The 12,509-nt window shown below is 29.4% G+C and overlaps 2 protein-coding genes across 2 annotated transcripts in view; one reads left to right on the top strand and one right to left on the bottom strand.

Moving 5' to 3' along the window:
* LOC107439363 (uncharacterized) overlaps positions 1-12,509 on the bottom strand; it is a 603,558-nt gene that overhangs the window by 476,460 nt on the left and 114,589 nt on the right. The gene's annotated exons all lie outside the window — the stretch shown is intronic.
* The window catches only part of LOC107436757 (uncharacterized), a 103,321-nt gene continuing 95,037 nt past the window's right edge, over positions 4,226-12,509 (top strand). The window contains exon 1 of the mRNA XM_087168286.1: positions 4,226-4,248. The gene's annotated coding sequence lies outside the window, so the exon portion shown is untranslated. The remainder of the gene's footprint in view (positions 4,249-12,509) is intronic.

Genomic DNA, 12,509 nt, shown 5'->3' with positions numbered 1-12,509 from the left:
TAAGCAAACTCTAAATATGAAGTATAAAGAGAGAAATATTTTCTTACTAATATAATGCAAGGATATCGTGCCGCAGTTTTCTTCTTTAAAATCTGATTTTCATAATGTAAGATATGAAAGTCTGTATTATTAAAAGATTCCCTCAGTTTCTCTGATCAAATATTTATAAGATATTCCCATTTAAAGTTAAGATTTTGTTCTCTGTAAATGTTACACAAATGATAGATTTGTTAGAAAAGTGAAAATTTCGTTGTAAAGAAAATAAGAAGTTATCCATTTTTAAAAACTCTTCTTCCATGAATTTTTAAATTTTATGAGAGAAAAAGAAGTGTTTAGAGTATTTTAGAAAGCTTCTCTAGAGACATTAAATATTAAAACAATATTGTCTTAGTATTCTTTTAAGGAAAATAGTGAAAAGGTTTAAAAGGTAACATTGAGCCTCGATTTTATCAACTAATTTTTAATTTTTAATAATGTGTAATTTTATTAATAAATTAAAAACTTTTATTTGTATGCTTCAAACTATTTTTTCGTGTTGAAAATAAATTAAATATTTGCCACTGCAAGATTTTATGGATTCATCATAAAATCCTTTCAAAATTCATTTCGTAAAGAAAATCACATAAAAACTTTATATAATAAGACACAATATTATGTTACTTGATTAAAAACTTCATCCGCTTCTGAAATATACAAGCTGAAAATAACAGTCGGCATGTTTCAAGCGCTCAGAAGTAGGAGCCCATTTTCTAGACTTGATAGTTTGATAACTATATTATTGAAAATATACATTATAATTCAAACTAGGCTTAACAGAACAAAAGCAAATAAAAATTGCACAATATTTAATTATTTAATACAGTTCGCACAAATTGAAAAACAAATATATCCTTACTACTCAACTTAAAATATACAGACACATTTTAACAGCGAGTTTTTGTTTCTGGTGTCAAACATAAGAGCAAAATTTATAAAGTTTTAATAATGTCTCTAAAGGGAGCATTTTCTGCTTCGATAAAACTTGCCCAACACAGAAGAATTTAAAGCATAAACCAATTGGTAGTAGAACTAGAGGACAATCAAAACTTCGGTGGCTGGTTCCCATTAACACGGACTTCAAAATAAAGGGCAAAATCTTTTAAAAAAGAAAAAGGAGAGAGCAGGCAAAATCTTTTGAAAAAGAAAACAGCACTGAAAAATTTTCTAGACATGGAGAAGGCCGGGACCCACCCTGGGGTGTTGTAACAATGATGATAAACACAGATCGATATTATCAGTATATATCAATTGTGAGTGCAAAGTAAGAAACTTGTAAAATAATACTCTAAGCGGCAGTTTTGGAAAGAAAAAGGAAACTGAAGTTTTCAGGGAAAAAATCTTACTTTAATTTTATTTAATATATAGCATTGATTTAGTGCCATAAATCTTTAACCAAAATCTCATGGTATGATGGTATTAAGTCAGTAAGTAGCAGTCTTCGATTGCTTTCGGAATGGAAGAAAGCTCCAATCACGTTTGACAACAAACACTCTACGATTAGCTTTAGAAAACTTATCTTTTGGTAGAAAATAATCAGCAAATAATTTTAGAAAGCTTATCCTTTCCCCCTAATAATCTATAAGCAACCTTTGAGCACTTATCTCTTTGCAGCAAACAGTACGTAAGTAACCTTAAAAAACTTATCTTTTGATAGCAAACTGTCTACGAGTAACCTTAGAAAACTTATTTTTCGGTAACAAATTAAAACAATAGAGTTCTATCACAGGAACAGTTTAAATAAGAGCCAAAGATTAATGAATTTAGCCATTTGTGAGCTTGCAGGCTAGAAATAAAGACTAAGTTTATTTTTTTCTATTATCAACGCGAAAACCTTAAAATATATTTATAAAAAATCGCTGTAATTCTCTTAGATAATTCATCTCACTTATGACATACATCTCCATATACATTCTTTAAATATATACGTTACTTATACAATAAAAAATTTAGTTTCTTCTGCGTCAAATTTAATTCGATCAGCTAAATTATCTGCTCTACTAATATAAAATCTAAATAAGAATTTAAAGTAATTCCAACAGCTAACAATAACTATTTAAGCAAATTTGGGTGCAAAAAAAGGGGGGAAAACCAAGCCCAATAAAGAAGAAAAATTTGTGCTTGCGTTAGTTGAATTATAAATGCGCAATTCAAATTTAATTATCCCTCAAAAACAATCTTTAATAGCTTTCGTGATTAAACAGCATTAGCAAACCACACACAACTCCAAACCAGACAGTTAATGTTTAAGATGATCCGCATTATAATGCATTACATAAGGCCAGACAACAAGATGGCGCCGTTTATTAACATGGCTGTGTAACGTAGCTCTAAATAGCATACGCATCAACAGTAAAATCATTATATCGAGCGTTTATGAAATAAAACTCGACGAGACGACGGCTAATTATACGTCAGCTATACTAGGGCTAATTTAAATCCATGAATGCTCATCTGAACTTTTACAGCATTAATCGGTGATTATAATTTTTTTTTCTTTAAAAAAAATGTTCTAGAGGGTTGCTATTTCTGTCGGGCCAATTTAGAGGAAGGAAAGAATAACAAAGTTCTTAAAATTAACTAGAAAAACACTACTATTTCATGGGAGAAAAGAGATTTGGATGTAAAAAAAACAATATTTAGTTCTCATAAAGAAGTAAAGATATTATAGAAAAATATTGCCCTTTGAGGATGTGTTTGATTAACTAAATAAGGATCAGTCATTTGTCTTGATTATTGCTTCATTTGTTTTGGATACTTATAATCTATCACAAATCTAGAATTAAAATCTATAGTAATCGAAAGTTCGTAGTTGTTCTTTGCAAAAACTCACTCAATTTTTCTTAAAGACTTCAATTGTAAACTAATGTTATGTATAGCATATGGTTGCATTGTTTAAAAAAATGTATTAAACAGTTTCCATATTTCTGCGGTGGTCGAATTTATTTTGTTCTTTACAATTTTTTGTATTATAAATAGCTTTAATAATTTGAAAAGTTTTAGGACTATTGTTATAGAATAACTTGTTACAGTAATTTTTTGTGTTGAAACAGTTTTCATATTTTGAACAGTTTAAAACTGATGCAGATTAATTTGCTACAACAGTTTTTTATGTAAAAGTAGCTTCCATATTTTGAAAAGATTAAAAATTAATGTTCAGATTAATATGTTGAAATAGATTTTTGTGTACAAATAGTTTCTATATTTTTCACAGTTGAAACAATATTATTGTAGAAAACCTTGCTACAGTAACTTTCTAATTTAAAATAGTTTCCATGTTTTGAACACTTTAAAAGCTGTTATTTTTGAACAGCTAGTCCCAGTAACTTTGCAATAGTTCTGTTGAAATAGTTTAAATATTTTTCTCAATTTGTACCATAATAACTTGTTACAGCAACTTTCCATATGTTGAAATAGTCTCCGTATTTTGAGCTGTTTTAAAACTAACGTGGAATAATTTGTTGAAATAGCTATTTAAGTTAAAATAGTTCCGATATTTCACATAGTTTGTAAACTAATGTTAGTTACAGTAGTATCTATGTTAAAACAGGTTTCATGTATAAACAGTTTAAAAACGATTGTTGAAGAATAACTTGTTACGCTAACTTTCTATGTAGAAATAATTTCCATATTTTGAACAATTTAAAAGTTCTGTTTTAGAATAACATACGAAAAAGGAGGAAATATTTGTATTGTTGATTTATACCATAAAATAAATTACTTTAATTTTAATGTAAATAAACTAATTACTTGGAGCTCTAATGTTTCTAAAAACAATTATTTAAATGCCGTTTTTTATAAAATGAATAGAATTAAAAGACAACGTAGTAATGTTTATTTATCCAAAAAACAAATAGACAAACTCTTTCAAAATTTGATTTAAAGAAAGCAATGAATTAATTATATTATTATATTTAAGTTCTATCTAAAATGAATTAATGAATTAATTATGTTTAAGTTCTATCTAAAATCATTGAGTTAATTGTATGTAATTATTAATAAATTCAGTAAAAACTTCTTCATTAATTTATATTTTTACCATGAGGAAATCCACTTCGGGCAAAGCAGTACAAATGCGCCATAAAAGATCCCGCTATTTACTCTTCTAAATCTATTTGCGCTTCTGTTCTCATATTTTGTAATCTGGCAATTTCGTAATAAATATCTTATTACGAAAATATTTTAAATCATTCTAGAAAGATTCCGGCACGTGTAAGTACATTTGAATTTGCTACTCGCTTTATAGATATCATTTTATGTTTTGTTCTGTATTTTCCTTACAATTTATTTTCTGCTTTATTTTGCTTGATATGTTTTATTTCGTTTAGGTTTTTTGCTTAATGTGTTCCATTTGCATTTCAATTTTTTTAGTGCTCCTCACACTATTGTATTGATATATTTCACTTTGGCTATATAGATATAATATTATAAAGTACTCCTTTTTTACGGATATAATCGTGTGAGCTGATGAAAAGATATATATTTTCCTTATTTAGTTTTCAGGCTTTTTAATATTTTTTTTAATATTTTTTTTTAATATTTTTCAAAAACATTTTATTTTAATAATTTTTCTTCTTCCCTTTTATTCAATCTTCATTACTTTCCATTTTTTTCTCTATATTTTTAACTTATTTTATTTCTATATATTTATACTAGCAGCTGATGTGCTGTAAATAAGACTTCTTAATTTTCTTCGTGTTCTTTTTTCTTTTTGTATTTATTTATTATGCTATATATATAAACGCAAAGAAGAAGAAAAGAAAAGAAAATAGAAAAACTTTTAATGGGAAAGAGTAAAGGTCTTCATCACGAAACATCCTTTACGATAAATGCGATATTTCTGAATAAAGAATAGTTTTCCTAAGATAAAAATTACTTTTCATAATGCGACCATGTAGCTAAAAAATAAAAATGCATTTGAAAATGAGTTTGAGATAAAGGAAAGCAGAAAACAAACTTACTAACGTGGAGCAAAAGTAAGAAATGTCTATATATATATATATATATATATATATATATATATATATATATATATATATATATATATATATATATATATATATATATATATATATATATATATATACACACAATTTGTCTGCAATTATAAAAGCAATTTCTTCAATTTATACGTTGCTTAGATATTAATATTACACGGGAACAACTTTAACAATTAAGCTCTTAGAAAATTTCAAAACTGTTTAAACTTCATTTACTTTGGAATAATGACATTGTCTCTAGTCAAGACACTTTAAACCTCTCTATAAATCACTTTCGCACAAAGCTCACAAGTGTCAACGTTGCAAATTCCATGTTCCAACACAAACATTGATATAAGAGGTTGTCTAATGCTTGAAACATTAAGAACTTTTTAATGAATCGTGTGATCTCATTTTATGCATAAAATATTAGTCAAATTTTATGAATAACCAAATAATTATAGAGCAAAATTTCTAATATTTGTAACTGCCTTAATTTCGTGTAATTTCATTATTTTTATGGTATTTTTTAGATAGATTGGATAAATAGTTAGACCCTGAATAATTAGCATAGATTAGTTATTTATGCAATAAATAATCCCAAAAAACTAAAGCGATAGATATTATTTTAATAAAAAAAATCCTTGGCTTCAAAAATATGCAGATGGAAGTAAAAGGCGCCATATTTCAAGCTTTCAATAATAGGCGGCCATCCTCAAGATTCAATGAGAAGAAACAAAAGTAATTTGAAGAATGAAATATAAAAGTTGCCAACGAAAAAATATAAAGTAGCCAACGAAATATAAAATATAACAATATAAGTACAACGATATATAAAAAATGACGAAATATAAAATACAACGATATATTAAATATAAAGTTGCGAACGAAAAATGGAAAATAAAGGTTAGAGACAAAACTAGAAAACAAAGGTGGCCTAGAGGGATAAAATATATAAGATAATATGAAAATGCTAATTAGTTTATCGTTTTTTTAACGTCTTGAAATATTGAAATTGTTTTTATAGTTTCTGTATTATCTGACTAACATTGTTTAAGTGGCTTTATAAAAACTTCAACATATGATGTTAAAAATACTTTTGCTTTGCCAATCAACATATCATGTATAAAACATTTGTCTACATTAATACAAATAACATTAGAGAACAAATTTGTTGTTTGTATACATATATACCGAATTTTGCTTTATTCGGGGGGGGGGGGATTTCTAATCCAAAATTAGTTTTGCACCTAAAGCTACTGATTCTTTTTAATCGACATCTTAGTCTATTTTTTGTCATTATGTGAAAGTTAGAAAACCTTATATCTAACAGAAGATCGCGTAAATGTTGTAATGAACTTCTAGAGGGGTTCAGGCAATTAGAATTAAAATTGTATCGGAACCTGTGCCCATAAATGTCGTAGTACGTGGCTAAGGCGCGCTTTCTTATTGACGTTTCAGGATGCAATAAGTATTCTATAAACACACGATCTCATAAGCTTGAATATTATGAATATTTTATTACATTGAATTTCATTAATGGTTTGCACAAATTCCACACCTTAAAAACAAACAATATTTTTGCTTTCATTTAATATTCACACATTCATTACAAACTTTACTTGCCTTTTTTTCTTTAATTCTTCACATATTCTTAAAATAAATGCAGGAGATTGATAAAATGAATAAAAGTCCCTAAATTGTTTTGTCATTTTCCCCAGTCGCAAGTGAATAATTAGCTTGACTGAAATATAATTAGCCTTTTCGGTAAAATTAAAATTACCTTCTCAAGAAAGTGAACGCTTCCATTAAGGAAACAACGACTGAAGAGCTATCAAAACGACAAGATGTGTACGAAATCTAATTGGATTTACTTGTCAGGAATTCAAATTAGACCCACTCAAGAGACCTTCACTGTAACCTTAACCTACTCAAATCTGTGATTTGAATATTGGAATAGCATTATTCTTTCCTCGGAAGTTTTCTGGTAATGAATAGTTACGTTTATTAATAAATTCGGTCTTATAAATTGAGAACTGTTTGTTTGTGTTGGAACGTGTTACATCGCTTTTCAAAATGGCAGTCACGCATTGTGAGTTTTCAGTGATTTTCTGCCGGAATTATTTTGTAAATTTTATTCGGGATGTTGACTCCCTGAATAATTTGGTTGACAGTTTTTTGTCTTATGTTGGCTTGTACCAATTTAATATGTTGACAGATTTGTTTAAATTCATTCTGTTTATTTATTTTATCTCGACCGTGATTCGTGTTCTCAACTGTAGAGGGCAGTATTTGCAGTGGCTGTTTAATATAATTATTCGTTTTCGATGGCGAAAAATTCGTTTGCAAGGGCTGCAGTTGTTTGCTTTTGCGGAGATTATTTCAACTTTCCTTTTAAGATTCGCTTGTATCTGGTTGAAGATTCAATTGTAGAAGATTGTCAACGCACTCACTGTACGTCGAAGCAAATTTGTTATTGTTGTCAGAAGTTCACAACAATTCTAAAAACATCATATCATTCACTACAAAAAATTTTATTTCATATATTATACATTAAAAAACAGCCTAGAGATTGCTAAAGCAAAGATTGAAATCAAAAGAATAGAGAGTAAAATGACACCACTAGGTACCTTCCTTTCAAATAATTTTCGTCATTTTTTCAATAAAATTTTTATTTCTTTTGTCATTCTGTTTCCTCTACTTATAACAGCAATAAACAATATCTTTGTGTATAATTTTGTAGACGTATTTCAACAAAGTGAGGTATTTTCAGTCGTTTTTAAAGTTCTGAATAATGTCAATTAAAAATTTGCATTGTCTTATGATTTAATTTTCAACTAATTACGATCCCAAATTAACAATGATGGAGTTCACTATTAACGCAAACAGAATACGTTAAGTCCCGATATGCATAATAATACCAAATTATTTAGAAGCAATACTTGCCTTTTGCGCAAACAAACTTATAACAGATAAACTCCATAAAGTAAATAACTGATTACCAGCATTTCAGCACATAATGCATTATAGAAATTTTGCGAAAGTGATATAAAATTGCAGCATAAGAATGTCATGGCAGGTTTTAGTACAAAATAATTTATTCAAGCATAGGACGATTGATATTATGTTTCAAAACGTCATAGCATGATCTAGCACAGGACCATCCAAACATTTTGTAACCTGCTAACTTACACCCAAATACAATGTGTGACACAGAATTTTAAAAAATTCATAGGCAGTTTCAGCACAGAAACCTTAAAACACGTTCAAGCATGAATGACTGATTAGCAGCACACAATGCCCAATAAAAATTTTGAGAAAGTCATAGTACGTTGCAGCATAAGAATGTCATAACACGCTTTAACACAAAATTATTGACTAACATTGCAGCGTATCTACCACTGCAAAATTACAACTGCAATTCACTAGTATATACGACATGTTAACTCGACTCTATGTTGGGGTACCTTTTCATAGATGACGGTTGACATGGTCTGTAGCTACCATCCCCCACATTGGTGACCTTCGGACGTGATGCGAACACGCCTATCTTGACAGTAAACGCCCACTTTGATCCTGAAACGCCTACTTCGATGGATGGTCTACATTGAACAGTTGACTTGCTACTTGTGACTGCGACATTATCCACCTCCTCGCACTGTTACTACTCAGTCTCGTCTCGATCACGCACAACGTCAGCTTGAATACACTCGACTGCTAACGGCAACACAGGAGCGACTACGACCGTGAAGTTAATACACCTCTCACATTCAGCACTCAAAAAAATACGGTGATCTTAATACAGGTCTCCCGGCTTCTCACAAAACAGCAATGAATCAACTAGTGGTATCCGTTCATCGAATTCTATCACAGATATAATTCTGGTGGGGGAGTACTGTAGCGTATCTTCCACTGCAAAATTACAACTGCAATTCACTAGTATATAAGACATGTTAACTCGATTCTATGTATGGGGTGCCTTTTCATAGATGACGGTTGACATAGTCTGTTACTTCTCTCCCCACAAACATTATTCAAATATAGGACGCATGATTGTATGTTTCAAAACGTCATAGCATGTTTTAGCACAGAAACATCCAAACACTTGTAACCTGATAACTTTCACCCGAGCACACAATGCGATATCGAGAATTTTAAAAAACTTCATTGTAATTTTCTGCCCAGTAACGTCAAAACACGTTATAACACTATTAGGCTAATTAACAACGCACTTAACAGTATGTCTCAGTAGAAAAACACCGTAACATGTTCTAACATAAAATAACCGGTTACCATTATTCTAGCATGCACTGCTTGGCAGCAATTCTGAAAACGTCTTAGCAAAAAAAACATAACACATCTTAACAAAAATAAAAAATTTCTGACATTCTATTATTAAACATAACGATTCATATCCATGAAATTTTAAGAAAATGATTCTAAATCACAAAGGAGAGTAAAATAAGTTAACAATTACGGAAACTTCAGTGTTTCTGTTCTCAGTTCCTCATTTATAAATCCAATTAAATTCCGTACACAACTGATAGCTTGATAGTTCTTCATAGAACGTTCTTTCCCAAATGGGAGATTGTTCTTCTTCCTAAGTTAATTTTAATTTTACCGAAAGGAATAATTCTATTCTTCTTGCAGTAATTATTCACTCACAAAGGAGAAAATTGATAAAGTAATTAAGAAACCTTAACCATCGTTGGACTTTCGTATATGCGACAAATCTTTAACATTCCTCAGGGACTTCATATAGTGCTTTTGTTAAATAAGTATTTTCCAATTCAATTTGAATTTTGAGTTAAATCATTTAGTGAATTTCTAAGACTACAAAATTAACGTAATATATTTTTAGCATAAAAGAATACAAGCCATAAACAAAAGGACAACATTCATTTGATAAGGTATCATTACTATAACTCTAAGGTAATGTATTTATGAATCGCATTGTATATGTCGGTAAATATATCATGCTACAAATGTCAACTATGGAAAAACATAGAAAAATCGTATTGAAGTTTGAAATTTTAAGCAAAACATGAAAAATAACAGAAATATATGGTAAACGAAAAAAAACTACTAAATTTAATTTACATTAATACTTAAATTAAATTAGTTTCACGTTTTTGTTTATATTCAATTGTATTTACATTTAGCATAAAGTAGATTTTTGGAAATTACTTAAAAGTATGTTTTGATATTTTATTTATGCAAAATTGTATTTCTAATCTAAATAAAAATATGGATTGTAATTTTTACATTCATATATACACTGATGAGTCATTACATTATGACCACCCTCCATCTATAACAATGGGCTCGCCCATATTTTCATGGTTTCTCGCCCAGGAACAATGTCTTCATGGGGCACATTAGGACCCATAATCCTTATAGAATAATCCTTGACGTCTGTAAGCTACTTGAACATAGTTGCAGACCAGGTTCACCCATTCATGGCAACAGTTTTTCCTGCGGGGGATGGTGTTTACCAACAGGATAATGCACCATGTCATAAGGGTCGAATCGTCGAAAAACATTCCAGTGACTTTCAAGTCATGTCTAGGCCCCCAAATTTACCTGATCTTAATCCAATAGAGTATTTGTGGTCCTACTTGGAAAACCAAATTCGTGCTGCCACGCTACCCCCTCGCAATGTGAGGAAATTGCAGGACCAGTTGGTGAGCGTTTGGTACCGTATACCTCATACTACCTATCAGCACCTTGTGGAATCAATGCCATGGCGGGTGCTAACAGTTTTGAGGGCTAAAGGTGGTCCTACATGTTATTAGCAGGGTGGTCATAGTGTAATGGCTCTTCGGTGTATATATTACAATATTTATGTAAGACCACATGGAGGAAAAACTCTGGTGAAATTACCGTAATGTGTAGTAATGATATTTCTAGTTAAAAAATATATATGTAATTTTGTTACTAAAAACTAAAATATATAATAGTTAAACTCTTCATTTGATAATTTTTCCGGTCATATGGTTACAGGTTCCCGGATATTCTAGCTTTCAAAATTATAGTTCCTGTTATCATACATTTACAAACATTAAAAATTATAAAACTGAAAAGTAAATTTAACCGAATAAATGATGTCTATAACATATGCTATTAGGAATTAGGATAAAATTACCAATTTTTACCACATTTACTTAATTTTTTCACAGATTATAAACCCATATTGTATTCTTTATTTTACCAAAATCATTACCAAAGTGCATAGGCAAAATTTACTGAACTGTTAACATGGAGTCAGAATCGCAGCAAATGTTTCATATTCTGGTAGTTTTGACCAAACGTTTTTTCACTGTGCATACAATGATATCGTTTTCCTTGTGATCTTCCTTTACTAATAATGTGTATCTTAAAATCCTGAAATGCAGCTTAATCTAGTAACTGGACTTTTACTTAAATTATGTTGTGTATGATTTTATAAGTCATAAGAAAAATCAATTATTTACTTAAAATATTAATTTACATATTGTTTAGAACCGTTCTATTGATAAATGTATATATTAAAAACTCTATTGCAAAACTTATATATGCAAAGAACTTTAGAACTCAATATTTTTACATTAATTTTTTGAGCGCTTCCTTTTTTTATATTTTATAGTTTCGCTAGGTAAAAGAAATTCGGTTAAGGAGATGGAAAGTTAAGAAAACTTTTGAATCATTTTTTTTTCTTTCAATTATAATAAATTATTTCGGGAATTATTGAATTCAATGTTATCCAACCTCACTATTAAATCTATTATTTATAAAATCTACACTATTGGATAGTTTGAAATGCGTAGAGAATTACATTAATTTCACTGCAACCGTAACATGATGACAATAGTGCCATGTTGAGAACTATTTAAAACTTTATTGCACGATTTTATAGTTCAATTCAGACGGAAAAAGAAAATATGGTTCAATTTAACACTTTATGAGATTGCTGCAAATTTACACGATTTCTAAGTTTAAGGTCCGAAATTATGACTTAAAGTTGAAAAGAATTTTCCGTTAGAAAAAATGTCTGAAATATTAAACCTTTTTAAATTTAAATATCAACCTTTTTTAATTTTAAGTGCATTTGCAAGATAATTTTGTCAGAAAGTGCGTTAATTGGGTAATCGAGAAGATGTGAAGTGTTTATGACTGACAATCTGATTTGAATCAGATTTAATTGGATTCCTGTAAGCAAAGTCACTCATGTGTGTCAAACTCTATTGGATTTTGAATCGACCAATGTCAGGATTTACCTATGATGACATCACTTGAAGGTGTCCAATCAGGAGTATGAAATGGATCACAACATCGCTCATTTTATAAATAAATAGTTAGAAATTTTGCAACACTTCTGTATCGCTGTAATTTTCTGCACTAGCCAATTGCTGTAATTTGTTTGGCATACAATTCTCTGGACTCTAAATTTATCTATAAATTTTATCCTATTTAAAAGTAGTTAGGTAGTAATTATCAAAAACTAAAATTTTTGCC

Source organism: Parasteatoda tepidariorum, chromosome 7 (genome assembly GCF_982258835.1).
Source record: "Parasteatoda tepidariorum strain Cologne lab strain chromosome 7, Ptep-v5.0, whole genome shotgun sequence".
NCBI lineage: Eukaryota > Metazoa > Arthropoda > Arachnida > Araneae > Theridiidae > Parasteatoda > Parasteatoda tepidariorum.
This window is presented reverse-complemented; position numbering and strand designations above follow the sequence as displayed.